The sequence below is a fragment of the Triturus cristatus genome, chromosome 8, assembly GCF_964204655.1.
Source record: "Triturus cristatus chromosome 8, aTriCri1.1, whole genome shotgun sequence".
NCBI classification, from domain to species: domain Eukaryota; kingdom Metazoa; phylum Chordata; class Amphibia; order Caudata; family Salamandridae; genus Triturus; species Triturus cristatus.
The window spans coordinates 416,073,674-416,096,487 of NC_140591.1; the positions used below are offsets into that span (position 1 = coordinate 416,073,674).

The following is a 22,814-nucleotide window of genomic DNA, read 5'->3' on the forward strand; positions in this document are numbered from 1 at the left end:
ATTAGCACTTAGAACATAGGAATAATACTGTAGTACAAAATAACATATGTAGCACACAACCAGTAACTACTGGTATCAGGTAAGTACCACCTACGCAACCCTAACCACCTTAGGAAAATATTGCGCAGGGAATCAGGACCTCACTAGCACCACCTGTACTAGGGAGAAAACAACCACCTAAGTATCACAATACCTGTAGGGGTCTAAGCACATAAACACATGATGCATAACATTCAGAGGTGTAAAGCAAAGCACATGACGCATAAACACATTCAGAGGTGCAGGAAAGGAACAATAGCGCCAAAACTCACATAAGCCACCACCTGTGGCAGTCCCTAGGCCAACTGGCCTTGAAGGGGCAAGGACGCCCTGTGTCCAGAAAAGTCAGGGCGCGCCGGCGCAGGCTGCGCAAGCCAGAACACCGAGGCCACAACCTAAACGTTGCAGTTGCCCACTAAGTGCTGGGCAACTGGAGAGATGCTGTGGCACCACTGTGCCTTGTTAAACATAAATCTGCAGCACTTACGTGGAGCCTCTCCTGGGCTCTACAATGAATAATGTGCCTTTCGTGGGAGCCTTCTAGGCTCTAGAACAAATATGGCCCCGTGGGAGTCCCTCTGGACTCTAGACAAATTATGCGCCCTGTCGTGGGAGCCTTTCAGGCTCTGAACCAATAATTTTGCCTCCAATATGCCCTGGGACACGTTGGAGCGGCCCGCTGCCTTCCGGGGCCGCTCTAATCACCAGGAAATGCCCCCGTCTGTTGGAGCCTCACGGGGCTCGAGAAGAATACTGCCCCCGGGTTGGAGTCCCGTTTGCGGACTCAGAAAGGGGAATCCAAATTTTGCTCACGGGGCGCAGCTGCCCTCTGACAAGTGGGGCAGCTGCGAGAGCCGTCAATGTGCCCCAAAGCAGGCACCAGCTACGGGAGCGCGGGCCCCTCGGGGCTTAGGTACCAAAGGCGGGCCCCCTTTCCTTCCTCCCCACTCATCGGCTGAATCGGAGGCTGCGCTGGTGTCTCCGGTGACGGCGGGAGGCTCTCCGCTTCTCTCCTTGGCGCGCTGCTCCGCTGGACCTTGCAGGGCTCTTACCGCTAACGGGAGCCCTGCAGGGGAAGCTGCCACACGTCCGCTTCTCTTCTCCGGCGAGGGCACCGGGGCGCAGGGTAGGCTCCTGCCTGCTCCGGGGCCCAACCAAACAGTCGCGAGTCTTCGGAGGGAGGCGGGGTAGGCTCCCGCCCTCCCACTTCCTGTTGTCCCGGAGTCCCGCCCCCGGCCTGCCTGACTTCCTTCGAGCCCGGCCGCGGCGGTGACTTCTCTCGGCAATAAGAGGGGTAGGCTCCCTCGCGATATGAAATATACGGCGGGGTGGGCACCCGCCGTGAAATTAAGACAAACAAGCGGGGTGGGCACCCGCCAATGACCACGGCAATGTCCCTGGCAGGGTGGGCACCTGCCAGGGGACTTCAGAATCTGTACAGACGGGGCAAACGCCGGGTGGGCACCGGCTTTGAGAAATAAAGCGCTCTGGGCGCTAAAAGGCAATTACAAGCGCGTCCAGGCGCTTGAGGGACAAATAAAGCGCTCCCAGCGCTTTGGCAAATTAAAGCGCTCCCAGGTGCTTTGGGGAGCAGGAAAGTACCAAAGTCCAGCAATGTTCTTCCCTGCATGCAGCAGGGCAGGGGTGGGGGGCAAGGCTGGACCCAGAGCCAGCTCACTGGGCCTCCAGGCAGGGAGGTAGTCCAGGTGGCGGTCCTCTGGTCCAGCAGCAGCAGCAGCCCCCCTCAGGTAAGATCCTGGCAGAGAACAGATTCTGTGGGGACACAGCCCCATTTTTATACAGGCAAACCCTTTGTTCTGGGTTCAGGGTGAGGGGGAAAACCAGTCGCAGCTGGTTGGGGAGCACCCTTGATGTGCTCAGCCCCTCACTCTATTCACTGGCAGGGCTAGGGTCGTCAGTCGCACCACAGGGGGCGGGGCCAGCATTGTGTGTGGAAAACCCTGTCCTATTCAGGACCCAGGTGTACTCCTCCCACCCATCTAGCTGCTGATCTCCCCATTCACCACTGGGTGACTCATACTGACTCTGGGGAATCCCTAGCCCGTCACATGACATGACCAGCCAATCACGCGACAGACACACTGCACACAGAAGTGCCCACTTCTAGAAGTGGCACTTCCACACTAGGTACATGCACGCCGCACACATCATCGCGCAGCATTCACTCCCACGAGTCCGCACATACCAAACTCGGGCCTGCACACCCCACGCATCAGGAACTACTAGGGACACATACATTCCCCATGCATTCCTATGGGAGGGCAGGCCTATCTCACCACATGCACTCAGAGCACGCACGCACTTTACCCTGGGACACAGGGAAAGTGCGCAGAGACCAAACAATCACCACACCAAGTCACCAATAAAAAGCCAAAAAGTCCAGGGGTGAACCTGCCAGAAGGGCCAAGTCCAACAGTTTTGATGTTCATGTGGCTGGGCAAGTGCCAATCCCACTCACATCCCAAATGTCCAACTGCTAGTAATGTGACTGAAAAAATGTTGTTCTGCAGTCCTTCTTCGGCTTCCAGATAATGTCGGATAATGCCATTTCTACAATTGTTGCAACCATCTGGGCTCAGTACTTATCCGTTCCCTCGGAGGCGAAGCTCCTTTAATTCTGAGGTGCATGTCTCTTTGTTAGGTCTCGTGAGCCAAAGGCTCTAAGAGACATTTTATATCTGGGCTTTTCAAAGTGCTGCCGTGGCCTAAAGCTACAGTGCACGTGAACGTGCACGCGCGCAGCGCCATGTGTCTTTCCTTCGTAGCGATCGTGATCACTTTCACTTTCGCGGGCTCCTCTGTTGCTGGCATTCCCCCCTCCCCTCTCGTTTGTTTATTTTCTCTGGCTGCACGCATAGCCTGTTCCCACCTTCAATGAGCAATGGGTCGTTTTAAATTGCCCTGCCAAGCGCTCGCGCCACGCTCCGCCGGGCTTGTTTGTTTTCCTTTCACTGCCGTGTCACTTTCAGTGAAAGCCCCTCCCACTCCCTCCTCGTCAGCTTCATGTTTTTTTCCAGCGGCGGGCTTGTCTTGTGTTTTTTTTACCCATTTCCCACGTCATTTGCCCCCGACTTGTATACGTGGGCAGAACTTCAGGTACTGACTGCCCCGTGCACGAGTGTCCGAAGACCTGATTACACCACTCATAGCGGATTGGCGCTTGCTTACTTTAATGAAATGCAGCGCTCGCTCCCCTGCTTTCACTAGGCCCGTTTGGCTTCCTCGCGTGTAGATTTTATAAAAGCTTCCTCCTCCCCCTTGTTTTTAGTTCTCGCCTAGTTCTGCCTGCCGTGTATTGCCGTGAGGCAGGGTCAGCCCATGGGCGCACAGGGAGCGGCAGAGCTGCAGCAGCCAGGCCTGCTCCTGGGTTCCACTGCTTCGCCTGACTTCTTCTACACTGCCAAGCTAGGCGCGTGGTGCCTCGCGGCTGCTTCCCTCTTGCTGCCCCGCTGGTGATACGGAACGGCTCCCCCGACAGCGGCAGTAGCCCCCGACTCCCCCGCAAATGATTGAAGACCCTGTCGTTGTTTGCATCTGTGAAAGCTATATTTGTTAAAAGTGGTGTCTGCTTTTCATCCCTTCCCCCTCGCTCCTGTTTTCTTTTCTCCATCCCTTTGTTCACGCCCCCTCCCGTTCTCCGTGTTTTCCATCCTCCCCCCTCCCGTTGTCCGTGCCTCCCCCCCGCTGTCCATGCATTTTCCCTCCCCCCCCCCCGCTGTCCGTGACTTCTCCATTAATGTAGTTATTAGTGTTTTGCGCAGCACCAACAGGCTGCCTTTCTAGGCGCTTCAGTACACTTAGATAGCCTGCAACGATTGATGAAAAGCTAGGTACGTAGCGCAATGTTGCTTGCGAAGCTGAGACGCATTTCTTTAGTTGTGTGTGTGTGTATTTATTTATTCATTGGTATTCTGTGTAGTGCCGACATGTTGCGCCCATACACTGTATAGCGTTTCAAATGGGGGGAACTAAGCGCCAGGCTCGTGTTAATCTGACCGGTTGATTTATTTGTATTCCCCGATCCCTTTATTCAAGCCCCCTCCCGTTGTCCGTGTTTTCCATTCTACCCCCTACCGTTGTCTGTGCCTTTTCCCTCCCCCACGCTGCCCATGCCTTTTCCCTCCCCCTCCGCTATCCATGCCTTTTCCCTCCTTCCTCCACCCACCCCCCCCCCCCCCCCCCCCGTTTTGCGTAGCACCGACGGGCTGCTGTTCTAGGCGCTTCAATACGCTTAGCCTGCAACAATTGATAAAAAAAAAAAACTAGGTACATAACGTGATCTTGCTTGCGAAGCGTTTCTTTAGTTGTGTGTGTGTATTTATTTTTCATTGGTATTCTGTGTAGTGCCGACATGTTGCGCTCATACACTCTATAGCGTTTTGAATGGGGGGGAAGAAAGCGCCAGGCTCGTGCTAATCTTTATGGTAAACAGACCGGTTTATTTAATTGTATTTATTGGAGCTTGATATAGCTCCTTTACACCACTCAGGGAGTCTGGAGACGGCAAGGGGTAAAATCTGGGCGCATTGTATAATTTGCATACAAAATAAAATACGTTTTTTACATTTCTTCGGGGCTAACTTTTAAAATGTGTAGCGCCTGCATTTTACCTTTCAGATCCTTCAGTGCGCCTCATTTTCTTGGAGAAGACAGAGTTGTGCATGGTGCATTAATTTTAGCTGGGGAGTCCTTTATTATTTACCAGTCCATTGCATAGCGCCATGTCACCTTTCAGACACCTTACAGCGCCTCGAGATTCTGAAGTGAGAAAAAGCAGAGCTAGGCACGCTGCATTATTTTTCAGCTGGATAAACATTTATTATCAATTCCTTGCACCACACACTTAGATCTGCCTCATCTATAAACTTGTCCTTGCGAGGCCTTGCCAACTATGCTCGTCCAATTATCAAGTTATGATACTTAGACAATCCTCCTGTAGTGCTATGTTTATAGCCCCTTTTGATGATCCATATATTTTTTTTTTTTACCAGTCTTACTCCTCTTCTGTCCCACTAGGTTTGTCCAAACTTCCATTCAGTTTGTGTAATATACCTAGTCTTTTTTCTCTGGCGACTGCACCATCTGTAGGCGAAACCTTCTGCAGATATTCACGTAGTCTCCTGACGCGCTATAATTATATCGATATTCTCTACATCAAGTCGGGTATCCTCCACAATTGATTTCTAGCGTATTTGTTCACACAACTTTGTCCTAGCTTACTAAACTTACCCCCAGCGCTACTATCACTCATATTGTTTTTAACTATCTGGACACACTAAGATGGCGTCTGTTTTGAGCCCATATGGCTGCTTTTAGTACCTATACTTCTGTTCCCTTCAATGAACCAATGCCTTTCTTATTCATCGGCTGTTCACTCATAGTTTATTTTCCATCCCTGCATAATTAATTTTATTTCTTTTTCATTTTAATTTTATTATTCGTACAAACAAAGTATTAGAAATTATGCCGAACATGCGAACAATACTGTTGGTCCTCAATTCAATCGATCTTGCTCGAGGGGACGTACGTTCATTTCCGGGTTAAACTGGACCTCTGCACTCTCCTCTATGTCAGCGTTTCGTCTTCTCACTGTCAAACTGTAAGTGTCTCGGCCATTGATTAATCCCGGGATTTGTTGAAAAGTTAAAGTAAGTTACTTTGAATGGTGGCTTTATCCCCCGTTCTTCTGACCGTAACTAAGACGCGCTAGTCAGTCTTGAGAGCCTTTTTTGAGCGATCACACAATCAGAATTACTTGCGTGTCCAAACGAACTTTGTTTTGGCATTTCACTGTACTACACATCTCAAGCTCTGCCAAATACGCTAGGCTGATCACTTTGACAATGAACGCAGGATTGCCTGGCAACTATACACCACGCAATAACTAAACTAAATGCTAAATATGGCACCCTAAAAGACCTTTGGCACATATTGTCCTGTAATTAATTAATAATGGACCTGTATATGAACACTATGTAGATTAGATACCTGGACATGGATTTTAAACTGTCACATATTTGTGGGACTGTCTTGTTGACGTTTTTGTATGTATTATAAATATAAAAATAATGATGTATTTTTCCTTAGATTTTGGATGTTTTCACATGTTGCCCTGTAATTTGAAATGTATTGAACCAACGTCAGACAGCATGTTCTTTGAAAATAATGCTTAGCCTTGAGAAAGCCCTGGCTTGAATTGCCACATAGGGCGAAACACGTGTCGGCTGTCATCTTTTTCTGACCATCTTTCACCGAATCTAAAAGAAGTGAAATTGATTAATAAAGTGATGATTGAAAATCACCCTGGACTACTATATTGTGTTATAATAAGGAACCATCCTATCTATTAAAACAGATTGTTTTGGAAGGGAGGAACACATACTCATACTCTTACCACCACACGCTTAGATGTCCTGTCCTGAAGGAGAAGGGGGCGAGAGGTTGTTCAGCACGTGGAACAGAAGAGGGGTCACTTTAGCGACCGGGAGGTCTATCTGGAGAGTTTCTTTAAACAAGTCTTCAATGTAGCATTAACCATGCCAACTTGTAAGTTCCCGTGCCTGCCGGTTGACGCAGCACACACTGGCATGTAGTGGATAATGTGAAGACTATCCTCCCAGGACAGACACCGCACCAGGGCCCCTTGCACACGATCACTTGTCGCTTCACTCACGCACACAGGGGCTGAGCACTACTGTAAGCTCCATGCCCACCGGCTGGCACACCGGACGTTTCCATGTGCTCGTGAAGGCAGCCCTCCCAGGACACACACCAGGGATCAGTGCACACGATCACACGCCCCTTCATGCATACAAGGACTGAGCACCACCAGTGGCCTTGCAATGCAATAGGTCTTGCATTTGCGAGACTTCGAGCTACTGGCATTGTAAATGACAAACCTTTTATCTATGTGTTAGTTTTGAAAACAGATAAATGAAAGGCATTGTCATTTACAACGCCAATAGCTTAAAATTACGCAAATGCGAGACCTATTGCATTGCAAATGCTTGTTACTTTTTAGTATCTGGGAAAGCTGCAACCCCCCTGCCTCCTCCCCCTTTGTGTCATAGAACTGACACCCTTACTTTTTATCCTTCCACATACATTTATATAGGTAAGTCTGTAGCATCTTAAGAGGTGATTTATATATTTTAACTGTCATGAAGGCATCACAATATTATTCCTGTGACGTTTGCTCAGACGGGCTGCGATCTGGATGCTGAAATATTGTACTAGCCTTGTTGCCTGTTTGAAGTCTCATACTTGAATCATTACTATTTTCTCCTCTTCCCTTATAACTCATAATTATAAAAGAGCTTGTCAGAATGAGTGACTGAGACCTCTCAGAGAAGTCGGAAATCACCTGGCTTGAGGAGACAACATTGGCTACTGGTTGGCAAAAGGATATCCTTAAAAGTAGATTATTGGATCCATAAAGTTATCTAATGAGCGTCTTCCCTAACATGAGTTACAGCTTCTTGTTGCATATTCGTGCCAGAGTTGTGGCATTTGCCAATAATGGCCTGCTGGTTATTCATAAATTTAAGAAAGTAAAAGAAGTGGCAAATTGTTACAGGAGGTTTGTGTCATATGCTGGAGTGAATTTCCAATGGGCCTTAGCTTGAAAACCTAAGTTTAGAAATAAATTAAAACTGGCCTTTCTTGATACTTGCAGCTGAGCAGGTTATTCTGGGATTACTGTCCTAGTTTTCAGTGGCGGTCTATGACTTCTGAAAGGGGTGCGGCTAAAAGTGATTTGTAAATTCCACCTAGACACAAAGCGAGTGGCACCAACTGACCCAATAGGGTGTCTAGCTTCTCGCTGAAATACATTGTCTCCACATTCTCTAGGCAGGCAAATGAATGCGCATATGGTCTACATTAGCACAAACACAACAGTGTAACTCAGAAGTGGTAGAGGCAGGGTCTGCCAAATGAAATGGGTATGTACACTACTATGAAGCAATCATGTAAACCCTGTAAGAAATTGTTAGCCCATGCTGTAAAACAGCAAAATATGCCACTGTAATTACAAAAAGAAACAGTGCATTTCAAACCATAAACACATATTTGCCAGTAATAAGTAAAAACAAATCATCACGATTTTTGTTTTTAAGATGTACACAACTCTATACTAAAATCTAAAGTTGCTGTCCTTGCTTCTTTTTGTTTTTTAAAAATTATTTTTATTAACAAACGTTGAACAGAACGGTCACTTTCACATTTTTAGGTCATTAGGATTACAGTGGTACACCATAGATCATTTGACAAATCTGTAAGGCAATATGTTACAAAAGCGCAAGAGTAAGCAGGTTCACGTTCACACGCTATCCTTGCTTCTTAACTGAGTGCGCTTGCTGGATGTGCACCCTTGACCCCCTCTACTTTCTCACTCACTTTCTCTGTCCTGAGTTTTTGATAACGAGCTGCTCGTGCTCGTCTCCAAAGCTTTGAATAAAATTCAAATGCATTTCATATTTTCTGCTTGTGTGTCATATTATTAATAGGCCTCCCTAGGGTTCCCTGGATTTCAAACCTTTTGTCTCTTTTGACTTATTTACATGACAGATGACGCTGGGTTAGAAGTGGCAGAGTTTTTGTTTTGAAACGGTGTACGCACCTCTTCTGACTTCCATGGTCTATAAGCACATTTCTGTAGTAGGGGATCTCTGTGTATAGTCATAATCTAGTGAATAGTCCCGCCCATGTGCGTGGACCCCGTAGCAATAAAAAATAATCTCTAAAAGGTGACAAATCATGCAGACCTGCATACACCTTTAAGAGAGAATTTAATTTAAAGACAGATAATGCAGCCTAAACCCACAGGCTACACTGTCCAGTACTTCAACTAGAATTCCACCAACATCCACAAACAGCACTGCCTGTCTAGTTTTTCTCCCCATAGGAAAAAACCCTGCCTCTACCAGAAAAAGCCTCTGGAATGATAGAGAGGAAGGAGTGGACAGACAAGCCCCATAGGCTGCCATTATGTGGCTTAAAACAGGATACTGTGCCTTTAAGAAAACTTTCCAGATTTCCAGAACTTTCCCCAGTATCCCAGAATGCCCAGCAGGTCCCATTTACTTTCAGTTCTTTTTTCCGGCTTCTGCTAGCAGGACCCTGCAGCATTGAGCTCTCCCCTTTTCAAGGGTTTATTGGAGATTTTGACTATCTTTGTCACTTTTTCTAGTGCTTAGTAGCTGGTACTGTCAACCTGCCTGGCTTGTTCGACAAGTGCCCGGAATGTGGTCGAAAGAAGGCTAAAACTGATCCACACGAGGTGTGTATAGGTTGCCTTCCCCAGTCCCACGTGCCTGAAAGCTGTACCATCTGCCACTCGTTCTCAGCCAGGACCCTGAGGGACAGAATGAAGATCAGGTTTCAAGTTCTGGAGGAGAGAAGACTGAAGGCACCAGGTGGGTCTGGAGGGGCTGATTTGGCCCATACTGAGGCCTCTGTGGGCTCCCCAGGGGCAGGAAGACCAGTAAGCGCTCCCACTCCCCGTCGACGTCGAGGGCGTCGACGGCGACGTCGAGGAGGATGACCACCGTCTGTTCGCCGTCTCCCCAGGGCTCTGGGGAGAAGCGGCGTCGACGATCGCCGTCGAGGGACCTGAATAGGCCGCCGTCGACTACATCGGCGTCGTCGGCGACGACGCCGTCTAAGGCCCCGTCCAGCGGTCGGCGCCGAGATCGGACCCGGCGTCGGCGCTCGCCGTCGAGGGATCGCCGTTCGCCGTCGATGAAGAGGAGACGGTCGACGTCGCCGAAGAGGAGATCGACGTCGAGGCGCTCGAGGTCGAGGAGATCGCCGTCGAGGCGAAGGTCGCCGTCGAGGCGCAGGTCGCCGTCGAGGCGCAGGTCGCCGTCGAGGCACAGGTCGCCGTCGAGGCACAGGTCGCCGTCGAGGCACAGGTCGCCGTCGAGGCGGAGGTCGCCGTCGAGGCGAAGGTCGCCGTCGAGGAGACGATCGACGTCGAGGAGAAGATCGCCGTCGAGGCACAGGTCGCCGTCGAGGAGACGATCAACGTCGAGGAGACGATCGACGTCGAGGAAGAGAGAGTCACCGGAATCGGTGTACTCGGTGGTGTATACGCTTCCTCGGATGCCTCCGTCGCCGCCTCCTCTCCCGCCTCCGCCGACTCCTCCTCCACCACCCCCGCCGACGCCGCATCCTCCGCCTCCACCGCCGCCACCTCCACCACCACCACCGCCTCCACAGCCGCGGACACTGCCTCCGCCGCCCCCACCTCGGTCGCTGCCACGCACTCCAGTGGGACCGCCGCCGGTTCCCCCGCGGTCGGTTTCCCTTCCAAGGTACCCGACTCCGCCGCAGGGGACCCCGAAGCCGCGACGCCAGCGGTCGCCGGGACCGGCTAGACCGGCGGACAGGCCAAAGCCGAGGAGGTCGCGCTCCCGCTCTCACAGGAGGAGAAGGTCACGGAGCCGTGGACGGTCCTCGTCGGACTCAGGACGACGCCGTAGGAGGTACAGGTCCAGGTCGCACACGCGCTCCTCGAACAGAGACCTTTCCCCGACGCTGTCGGACTCCCCGGGGACTAGGGTGTCTCCGGTGGACGACTTGGTCTCTTTCCAAGAGGTGCTGTTGCGAGGGGCTGCAAAGTTGGGTATCACGGTGACGGTTCCAACACCCACGACGTCCGTGATATTCGAGACGCTTCATAAGAAACATCTGTCTCGCCCTCTACTGCCGCTTGTACCAGGACTGGTGGAACCCGCGTTGGAGCTGTTCCTCACTCCCGCGACGACGAAGGCCGCTCCCTCCAGGCTCATGAAAAAGTATAAGGCCCCGGAGTCGGATCCTTCCTTTTTGAGAGTGGACCCGAAGCCGGATTCGGTTATCGTGACGGCGGCAAGAAAACAGCATGCGACCGCCCCGTCATCCACGGTTCCGCCTGACAAAGAAAGCCGCTGGCTGGATTCTGCGGGCAGGAAGGTGTGTGGGACCGCCGCCACCACCATGAAGGCGGCGAGTGCAGGGGCTTTGTTGGGCCGTTACGACCGGGCCCTGTGGGAGTCCCTGCAGCAATATGCGGACCTACTGCCCCGGGACAAGAAGGAGGACTTCTTGGAGACAGTGCGCGAAGGCATGCTGGTTTCTAATCAAGTGATCGGCGCAGCGGCGGATGTATCCTTGTTGGCCGCCCACGCCTACTGTCATGGCGTCCACCAGAGGCGGCATTCGTGGCTGCGCCTGACGTCCCTCAAGCCAGAGGCGCAGCAAAGAGTGGCCAACCTGCCCTTCTCGGGGGAAACCCTGTTCGGGAAACATGCGGATGATGAGATGGCCCGCATGAAGGCGGAGGCAGAAACCCTGACGGCCGTCGGGTTGGAGAAGGCCGAGAAGAAGAAGCGCCCGTTCCAGAGGAGGTTCGGGTCTTCGAGCAGAGGGCGTGGGCAGGGTTCGGGACAGCAGCAGCAACAACAGCAGCAGTTCCGCAAGCCCTTCCAGAAGCGCCAGAGGGGTAGAGGAGGCCAGCAGGCTACTACCACTACCAAGGGCCCGGCCGGGTCTCGGCCCTGAGCGGCTACTTCCCCCTCAACCGTTACCCACTCCAGTGGGGGGAAGCATTCAATTTTTTCCGGCAGAGTGGAGAAAAATTACTCAGGACAAGTGGGTGCTGAATATTGTTTGCAATGGATACAGTCTTCGGTTTATCAGCCCGCCTCCAGCGATTCCGCCGGTCAGCTCTCGATTCCAACTGAGAGAGCTCCAGGCGGAGGCGGACATCTTGTTGAGAAAAAAGGCGGTAGAAGAGGTACCTCTGTCTCAAAGGGGAAGAGGTCTGTACTCTCGGTTCTTCCTCGTTCGCAAGAAGGACAAGAACGAGTTCAGGCCCATTCTGGATTTGCGACAGGCAAACAAATGGATTTGCAGAGAGAAGTTTCGCATGCTATCGTTGCACCAGATTTACCCTCAGCTGCAACGGGGAGACTGGCTCTGTGCCATAGATCTACAGGATGCGTACTTCCATGTGCCCATAGCACGGAAGCACAGGAAGTTCCTGCGATTCCAAGTCGGCGCCAATCACTATCAATACACAGTACTGCCATTCGGGCTAAAGTCTGCGCCCAGGACCTTCTCGAAGTGCATGGCGGTGGTGGCGGCACACCTGCGGAGGAACAAGGTGTTTGTCTACCCGTATCTGGACGATTGGCTGATCAAGGCTTCATCCTTCTCGGAAGCACAAGAACACTTCCGATGGACGTGCGAGCTCTTGCACAAGCTGGGGTTACACGTCAACATGTCCAAATCGGTCACGACTCCGGTCCAGTGCATACAGTACCTGGGGGCCTCCATCGATACGCGGTCAGCAAGCGTGTCTCCTTCGGAGGAGAGACGGTTATCACTCCTTCGGAAGGCTCAGGACCTCAGGACTGCTCCATCGACGACGGTGAGGAAGGTGTCCTCTCTACTGGGATCGATGGCCTCCTGCATCTTCCTCACGCCTCACGCACGGCTACACATGAGACCACTGCAGGAGTGCTTGGAGGATCAGTGGGATCAGAGGACAGGCTCTTGGGACGACAAGATACGACTGTCGCTGCATGCTCTTCAGTCTCTGAAGTGGTGGTGTTCGGCGGACAACCTCCTCAAGGGGGTTCCCTTCCACAAGGACATTCCCACGACGAGTGTAGTGACGGATGCCTCTCTCCAGGGCTGGGGAGCGCATTCCGGGGATTTGCAGATTCAAGGGAGGTGGTCTCCTTTGGAATCGACGTACCACATCAATTTCCTGGAACTCAGATCTGTCTTCCTGGCTCTGAAGGCCTTCCTTCCGTCCTTCCAGACCAACTCGCTGCTGATACAGACGGACAATACAACCACGATGTATTACCTCAACAAGCAGGGGGGGTCGAGATCGCGCACTCTGTCGCAGGAGGCGCAGGCGATCTGGCGCTGGCTGCTGGCCCGAGGACTGACGATTACGGCCACGCATCTGCCAGGGGTGCAGAATGCTCAGGCGGACGCCTTGAGCAGGCTGATTCAGGAAAACCACGAATGGGTCATAAACGACAAAGTACTAGGAGAAGTCTTCGCAAGGTGGGGGACTCCAGACGTAGATCTGTTCGCCACCGCCGAAAACAGCAAATGCCGAGACTTCGCATCCAGGTACTACCAGCGGGGGACGCTGGGGAATGCGCTATGGATCGATTGGTCGAACAGCTTTCTGTACGCTTTTCCACCCATTCCCCTGATTCCGGCGGTGCTCATCAAGCTGTCCCAGTCCAGGGCGCGGATGATCCTGATCGCCCCGGAGTGGCCCAGGCAGTGGTGGTTCACAGACCTTCTTCACCGGTCTCTCCTTCCTCACATGCGGTTGCCGTGCAGGCCGGACCTTCTCACGAAGTTCGGGGGGCGGATGGTGCACCCCAACCTCTCGTCTTTGAGTTTGGCGGCATGGCTCCTGAAATAGTGCAATATGGCCATCAGAATCTACCAGACGATTGTATGGTCATTCTGAAGGAGTCTAAGCGACCTTCCACTAGGACTTCCTATGCTTACAAGTGGAAGAGGTTCTGTATCTGGTGTAAGTCCAAGAACTTTGATCCGACAACATGTAAGGAAGATGTCATCCTTCCATACCTTTTACATCTGGCGCAGTCTGGCCTTAATTTCCATTCCATTAAGGTTCATCTGGCTGCTTTGACTGCTTACAGGAAATGCCCTTCACAGACTTCCTTCTTTCAGATCCCTGTGGTCAAGGATTTTTTGGAAGGCTTGAAGAAAGTGTTTCCTCCCGTCAGACTTCCCTCGCCTTCCTGGGACTTGAATGTGGTGCTGTCCAGACTGATAAGGGAGCCTTTTGAACCCATTCACAAGGCTTCATTGCAGCACCTATCCTGGAAGGCGGCGTTCCTAGTGGCCATTACATCGGCCCGCAGGGTGAGTGAACTTCAGGCATTATGTTGTCAAGAACCTTATACTGTATTTCATGCTGCTAAGGTTGTGATGCGTACTCACCCTAAATTTCTTCCTAAGGTTATCTCTGACTTTCATGTCAACCAGACCATAACTTTACCTACGTTCTTTCAGAATCCCTCTTCGCCAGCGGAAAGGTCTCTCCATTCCCTGGATGTTCGGAGGGTGTTGAAATTTTATCTGGATAAGACCAAGGATATTCGTAGGTCTGACCAATTGTTTGTTAATTATGGCTCAGTCAGGACTGGTCTTGCGACCTCTAAGCAGTCCATTTCTCGGTGGATTGTGTCCTGCATACAATTGTGTTATCAAAAGGCTAATAAGACCTTAGGGGGTAAACCTAAGGCTCATTCCACCAGGGGCAAAGCTACCACGACGGCTTTGCTGCGTAATGTTCCGATTGCGGAAATCTGCAAGGCGGCCACTTGGAAGTCGGTCCATACCTTTGCTGCGCATTACTGTCTGGACACGGATGCCAGGGCAGATGCTCAGGTTGGGCAGGCTTCGCTGCGAAATTTGTTCGCACAGTAGTGGTAGTGTCTTGTGTGTTCTCCACCGCTTTTGTTGTGTGGGGATGGGCTTGCCATTCTATTCACTAGATTATGACTATACACAGAGATCCCCTACTACAGAAGGAGTAGTTTCTTTTCTGTAACTCCAGTTCTGTAGTAGGGGTATCTCTGTTATAGTCATAAGCACCCGCCCTCCTCCCCGGTGGAGAGATACTTATTCATATGTAGAATGCTACAGGTCTGGCGTGCTACGCCTTCAAAAAGAACTGAAAGTAAATGGGACCTGCTGGGCATTCTGGGATACTGGGGAAAGTTCTGGAAATCTGGAAAGTTTTCTTAAAGGCACAGTATCCTGTTTTAAGCCACATAATGGCAGCCTATGGGGCTTGTCTGTCCACTCCTTCCTCTCTATCATTCCAGAGGCTTTTTCTGGTAGAGGCAGGGTTTTTTCCTATGGGGAGAAAAACTAGACAGGCAGTGCTGTTTGTGGATGTTGGTGGAATTCTAGTTGAAGTACTGGACAGTGTAGCCTGTGGGTTTAGGCTGCATTATCTGTCTTTAAATTAAATTCTCTCTTAAAGGTGTATGCAGGTCTGCATGATTTGTCACCTTTTAGAGATTATTTTTTATTGCTCCGGGGTCCACGCACATGGGCGAGACTATTCACTAGATTATGACTATAACAGAGATACCCCTACTACAGAACTGGAGTTACAGAAAAGAAACTACTCCATCTCTTGCTTTGCCCTTGACTCGGATATTTGGATCAACTTCACAAGGGAATAAGAACACTGGCCTGCTCGTCTTTTCCATCCATTTCACGGGGTAACATATGCAGCAGCTCCACTTCTAACTGGGCCATCGATCTGCAGCCAGGGCCTGGGGTGTCACAGTTGCGGAGGTTAGGGTGGCGAGGGGTCTTAGAGCAATATACAAAAAAGATTAGCATTTTAACCCTTACCATTACCAAGGACAAGGCACCAAAACACACGTCATGCATCCACTCCAATGTGTGGCGAATGGGAAAGGGTGGGATCTGTGCCTGGGAATGACGGGCGGCTGCTCTCACGCAGGGAGGGAGACTCCAACGCCCCAAACCATGACGCTGACAGCGTCACTGGCCTATAGAGAATACTGCCATAGACTACAATGGCAGTGATTCATTATGAAGGGCTTTAGAACAGTAAGCCCTGCGTTGTGCGTCACAGTTCAGAAAGTTTGTTTGCTGCCTCACTTCCATTACCTGCTTCAGAGCAAGGCGAAGCCGGCAGCCTGGGAGAGCCAGCCCACACTTAAATACATCGATTTGTTTAGAGATATGATTGTATCTAAAAATAAATCGATCTATTTTATATTTGTACAGGAATGTGAAGGAATATCAGGGGGCGCAGACCTAGAGCCCTAATTGAAAATCTGCTCTTGCTAGTTGTAGGTGACAAAAATAGATAAGACCACTGTGTCTTCCACGTACTAATCTTAAAGCCATACACCCACTTGAACCTTTCATTCTCTAACTCCAAATTAAACGTTGAGGTCAGAGTTTGGGTTTACAACCCCAAGTATCACATTGAGGTTCAGGGTTAGGTCAGTGACACCATAACATTGTCGACATAAATTGAGATGTTACTTCCATATGCTAAAATCAGAGAACTTTAATTCTGTCATTGGTCAGAATAAAGAAAACCAAAAGAGTGTGATCTTTCATAAATTCTTCTTGATCTCCAAGCACAATGTCTGGGTGGAGAGTCCATGTTTCCCTATCCTAAGGTTTGTACATCACTGCCCAGCGTGGGAGCATATCTGTGTAAATGTACTTGTTGTCTTTGTGTCTCCTTTTCCTATTGTCCCGGCTTCCCGTTCTCAGCATCTGTGTATCCCTGTTCCAAAGTCCATGTGCTCCTTACCGAGTGTATATATCTGCCAGCCCATTGTGTTTGTCTCCGTCTTGTTGTCAGGATCTCCCCTTATACTTATCCCTGTCTCACTTTTACATTGTCTGTTTCCATGCTCTAATATCCAAACATTTTCGGCCCTGTTCTTGGTGTATTCTTGTTTATATCCTTTTTCCAACATTCATGCAACCCTGCCACAGTGTCTGTGCTTCCCTGCCTCAGTGTCTATCTCCCTATCTCTTTGTCAGTGTTCCTTTTATCCCTTGTCCATGTATTCCTGTCCTAATGTCCTTAATAGGCCCTACGCCTGTGTTTATAGTGTTATAACTTGATGTGGTTGGCTAGATATCTCTGTCCCCAATGTCCGTTTTTCGTGTGTCTTGACCTTCGTGTCTCTGACCCAGTTTCAGCCGTTTCCAATGTATCCACCCAATGTACCCACCCAAGAGTCTCCCCATCTTCCTATATCTCCCTGACCAAGGGTCTTTGCCTCCTTTCACAACGGCCTTGTTGCTATGTTCTAGGATCTGTATCTATCTGTACCAGTGTACATGTAACCCTGCTAAATTGTTTGACAGTCCTGGGGTCTATGCATCACGTCCTACTGTATGTGCCTCTCTGTCCCATTGTCTGTGCTTCACTGTTTGTGTTCATGTCTCTGTATTCCAGTGTACATGTTTCCTTGGTCTAGTGTCTGTGGCTGCCTGTAGTAGTGTTAATGCCTCCCTGTTCCAGAGTTGGTGTCTCCTTGTCCGACCATATTTGTCTTTTTGTCCCATCGACCATGTCTCTGGTGGCACAGATGGTATCTGCAAATGCATTGTTTGGAACAGGTGAGATCAAACCAACACCCTTTCACCCTGCAAAATCCTACAGTAGGTCAGTGTGGGGCCAGTGGATGCATACAGAATGTATTGAGCCAGTGTGCCAGTAATGAGAGCAGGAAATAGTAAGTATGGATGGCACTTTTTTGGTCCAAAGACTTCCTCCAGTAAACGGCTTTCCTATTTACAACTTCTGGTCACCATCACTGACAAATCAGGCCTTTACAAGAGTTATTCAGATAGACTTAGTACAGAATTATAATGACTCACACCAGACAGAATAGGACAGATGAAAGTCTTGCAAAAAACAGCTACCGTCAGTATCGAGGAGACAATACCAAACAAATTATGGGATAGAACAAAGTCTAGAGCAGGATATTATAAGGTAAAATATCACATAGGAAAGGATAAAACATAACAGTGTAATGTCTCTCACAAGACCAAATAAAGTGCCTGGTAGGGCAGAGTCAGTACAGGACAACGGGAAGCACAGTCCAGTTGGGGAAGACAGTGGTTATCTAAGGTCACAAATGGCTCAAGATGGAAAGATTTTCCAGATATCTGTAATTTCCAAAGCAGTGACTAGTGGGTATTGTACAACATCCCTGTACTGCTCATGGTTGGAGTCCCATTATATCCAGGTCTCTTCACAGACTGTAGCAGTGGTGCTTCGTTGAAGTGTCGATCCATCTGTTTTCCACTGTCGTAAATCTCTTGATCCCTGTGCCACCACGTTAGGCAACGTGATGACAATCTTGATAGTATAGAAGCTAACGGTTTGATACTTTCGAGATGGTTGCCACATTGCATCTTGCTACACCGCATCAAGCAGCATGACTGTCATTCTAAATTACAGCAAATACACCATCAAAACATGTTTTATTCCAATCTTCATGGAACTCTGCTCCGTATCTTAGCCAGATAAGCCTTTCTGAAGGCTGAGATGAAATGACCACTGTAGGTGCAGGTGCTGCTGTAGTTCAAGTACAAGTCTGGTGGATATATTCAGGGGTAATGTTAACCTACCCTCTAATGGATTGGCGTTTTATTCCCATTGGTATCTAGAAATGTTATTGCCATCGGGTTGAAAAGGTCGAGATATCCATATGCTTCATCAAGCCAATTTTTGATAATTGTCTCCAGAATGCGACTTTGAATAAGAGGCGCATATGTTTTGCATATACAGCGGTGCATTGAGTGACCAGGTTGACATCTGTCTTTGGGGTTGGTATTTTGCCGGTGTGAGAACCAAGCATTTTCAGCGAACTGATAACATATGAGGGGTGGAGGGGGAATTGAGAGATGAAAACGAGAAAAAGGAAAAGTAGATGTAAGCTTTTGCAGAGAAAGGAGTAGAAGGTGAGATGAGTAGATAAAGCATCCAAGTGACTTATGGGAAGATGTTTTTGCTGGTGAAGAGACATTGAAAAAATATTGGTGGGATGAAAAGTGCAAAAGTTCTAAGTGAAAGTGGAGAAATTAAGGGCAAGAAAAAAAATAATTTGGAAGGGAATCTTATATTAATAAAAAGGAAATGAGCAGTGGACCACTCGAAGTCCGTCAAGTTGACCTCAGTTGAATCCGGCAAGGCCAGCAGCCAGGATCCCAACGGGTCACCTCTTGGCATCGAACTTCACACTCCAGCTCCAATGGGATTCACATTGCAGCCACAGGGACGTGATTGACATCGAAGTGGTTTTCTACCAAGTTCTGACTCCTCTACAGGGCATCTGGGGTCCTATTTTAGGAACACAATAACATCAGCATAAAAAAGTGAGGCACTTGTTTTGGTTATATTTCTTCTATTCTGAGGACCCATGCCTGCTAACTAACTTACCCTCCTACCTTTCTACTCTGTATGACTATCATTGATGTAGAGGAAGAAAACATTTACCGATTTAAGGGGAAGCTGAGCTGGTATTTAAGGAGTTGACATAAAGTCTGCACTGCCATGCACTGCAATTCCCAACGTCCCTTCTGACTGGAGGAGAGGGTGGAGTCCAAGGGTCTTGAAGAAGGTTATACAATAACAATACTATTCTTTGCCCTACTGTGTACCCTTCGTGTTGTGTTAAAACATCTTCTCTTTCACAGTATCATTAAAACGTGGATCTACAAACTGTAATGTGATCTGCCACTGACACAACACTAGCCTAGGCAGTGCTTTATAATTAGCACTGTATAATACCACAAGCTGGCCCTAGGCAGTGCTTTATATTAGCGCTATATATTACCACACACAGACGTAGACAGTGCTTTATAATTAGCGCTATATTACCACAAGCTGGTCTAGGCAGTGCTTAATAATTAGCGCGATATTACCACAAACTGGCCCAGGCAGTGCTTTATAACTAGCGCTATATTACCACAAACTGATCTAGGCAGTGCTTTACAATTAGCGTTATATTACCACATGCAGGTCTAGGCAGCGCGTTTATAATTAGCTCTATATTGCCACACGCAGGTCTAGTCAGAATGGGTAATCTACCATTACTTAGCGGGCATTTCTACGTATTACTATTACTGCGCATTTTTTAGTTTGCAGGAACTTTTAGTACGCATGCTTTTACTTAGCATGCTGTTACTACGCAATTGCCGTTACTTCGCAAAGTGAAATACTTTGCTGACTATCCACATCGTTGTTTGGAAAAGGAGGCCCTTCCGTTTCCAAACAACGACGTGCTGCTCTTAAGACGCTTGAAGAAGGAGAAGAGTGGATCCAAGAGTGAAGGTGAAGAGAGAGGGACCACGAGGGCAGAGAAGTAAGTGGGGCAGTGTATTTTTTAGGGTCGTGCAGGGGTTTGTGTTTAAGGTTTAAGGGTTGTGTTTGTGTAGTGTAATTTGGGTTTAGGGTAGTGACGGGGTCGAGAAGGGGTAGTGTTTGGGAGTAGGGACAGGACTGTGGGTCGTGGGAGGGATGTGCAGGGGTAGTGAATTAGGGTTTAGGGTAGTAGTGTGATGTTTTTGTAGTGTGGGGTAGTGGTTTAGGGTAGTGTGGGGGGGGGGTGGTGAAGTGTTAGAGTGTAGGGTCCAGGCAGGGGGAAGGTCGTGTAGAGGGTAGTGTATTAGGGTTTAGGGTAGTGTAGTAGTGTAGGGTAGTGTAGTGTGTGAGGGTGAGATTTTAGTGCGATTTTTTAAAATTAGCTTAAACCATTACAGGAAAAAAACATAGTAGTGCTATGCGTAGTAATACAATGTGGAATAAAAGCATTTAAAGTACATTTCTAACCATTTGCGTTAGAAATGCATGCACAGTTAAAACTTGCGAAGTAATGGTTTATGCTAAGTAAATGCTAAGTAAAAACATAAATCGTGCGAAGTAATTGGACGCGAAGTATCGACATTAGTTTAGTACTATATATTACCACACGCAGGCCTAGACAGTGCTTTATAATTAGCACTATATTACCACACACAGGTCTAGGCAGTGCCTTTATAATTAGGGCTATATTGCCACATGCAGGTGTAAGCAGCACGTTTAAAATTAGCTCCATGGTACCACACGCAGGTCTAGGCAGCATGTTTATAATTAGCACTATATATTGCCACACGCAGGCCTAGGCAGTGCTTTATAATTAGCGCTATATTACCACAAGCTGATCTAGGCAGTGCTTTATAATTCGCACTATATTACCACATACAGGTCTAAGCAGCACTTTTATAATTAGTTCCATATTACCACCCGTAGGTCTAGGCAGCACGTTTATAATTAGCGCTATATATTACCAGACGCAGGCCTAGACAGTGCTTTATAATTAGCGCTATATTACCACAAGCTGATCTAGGCAGTGCTTTATAATTAGCGCTATATTACCATAAGCTGATCTAGGCAGCACGTTTAGAATTAGCTCTACATATCACCAAACGCAGTTCTAGGCAGTGCTTTATAATTAGCGCTACATTACCACACGCAGTTATAGGCAGTGCTTTATAATTAGCGCTATATTACCACACCCAGTTCTAGGCAGTGCTTTATAACTGGCGCTATATTACCACAAGCTGGTGTAGGCAGTGCTTTATAATTAGTGCTATATTACCACAAGCTGATCTAGGCAGTGCTTTATAATTAGTGCTATATTACCACAAGCTGATCTAGGCAGTGCTTTATAATTAGCGCTATATTACCATAAGCTGACCTAGGCAGCACGTTTAGAATTAGCTCTACATATCACCAAACGCAGTTCTAGGCAGTGCTTTATAATTAGCGCTACATTACCACACGCAGTTATAGGCAGTGCTTTATAATTAGCGCTTTATTACCACACCCAGTTCTAGGCAGTGCTTTATAATTAGCGCTATATTACCACAAGCTGGTGTAGGCAGTGCTTTATAATTAGCGCTATATTACCACAAGCTGATCTAGGCAGTGCTTTATAATTAGTGCTATATTACCATAAGCTGATCTAGGCAGCACGTTTATAATTAGTGCTACATATCACCACACGCAGTTATAGGCAGTGCTTTATAATTAGCGCTATATTACCACACCCAGTTCTAGGCAGTGCTTTATAATTGGCGCTATATTACCACAAGCTGGTATAGGCAGTGCTTTATAATTAGCGTAATATTACCACAAGCTGATCTAGGCAGCACGTTTATAATTAGCGCTATATATTACCACACGCAGTTCTAGGCAGTGCCTTATAATTAGCGCTATATTACCACACGCAGTTCTAGGCAGTGCTTTATAATTAGCGCTATATTACCATACGCAGGTCTAGGCGGCACGTTTATAATTAGCGCTTTATTTCCACACGCAGTTCTACGCAGTGCTTTACAATTAGCGCTATATTACCACACTCTGTTCTAGGCAGTGCTTTATAATTAGCGCTATAATACCTCAAGCTGGTGTAGGCAATTCGTTTAACAATATGTTGTGTATTTTTTGCGGGAAAGGAGTTAGTTGTGCCTACCTTGACATAGCTGCCTGTTCCTTATAAACAAACTATTCCTTTTCCTAAATTAACATTCAAGACGAGAAACATATGCACATACTAAACTGCACTCACGGCTCTTGGAGCCTTATTTGTATGTTGCGTGTCACTTTCCTGTGATCAGGAATCACTAATGCGGGCCTTGCATTTCAATTAGCAGCAGCTGTAGGCAGATGGTAGGCGCGTGAGGGAAGAGTTAAGACAGTCGCACACCGAGAGATTACTGAAGTATAGTCACTCTGTTTGATGGGGCGTGAAGCAATGACATCGTTCCAAATTAGGAAGAAAAGGCATATCTTTTGTAAACAGCTTTGGTATGGCGGTTTTTGGCTTGCATTTTCAAGCACAGGAATTCGGGGTAACATTAGGACATATCCTTTTGAACTGGGGGAGTATTTTTTATGGTTTGGCTTGAAAAGTATTCGAATAACAATGTGCCCAATTTTCATTGATTAGCAAGGTAGTCTGCTATTCCAGTTTTTGAGTCCAAAATAAAACATTTTTTAACACCTGATGCAAACCAGCAGTGTGCACACGAAGCGTTTAGCATTTTGTTCTACAGATGTCAACATCAGATGTATTTGCTACCGATGTCAACTATTTTAAAAGCAATTTCCTTTGAGAAAACATGTTTTTTTTGCTCACTAA

General features: G+C 48.3%; 1 protein-coding gene across 1 annotated transcript in view; it reads left to right on the forward strand.

The window, feature by feature from the left end:
• DNAJC15 (DnaJ heat shock protein family (Hsp40) member C15) overlaps positions 1 to 22,814 on the forward strand; it is a 174,812-nt gene that overhangs the window by 150,497 nt on the left and 1,501 nt on the right. The window lies entirely within an intron of this gene.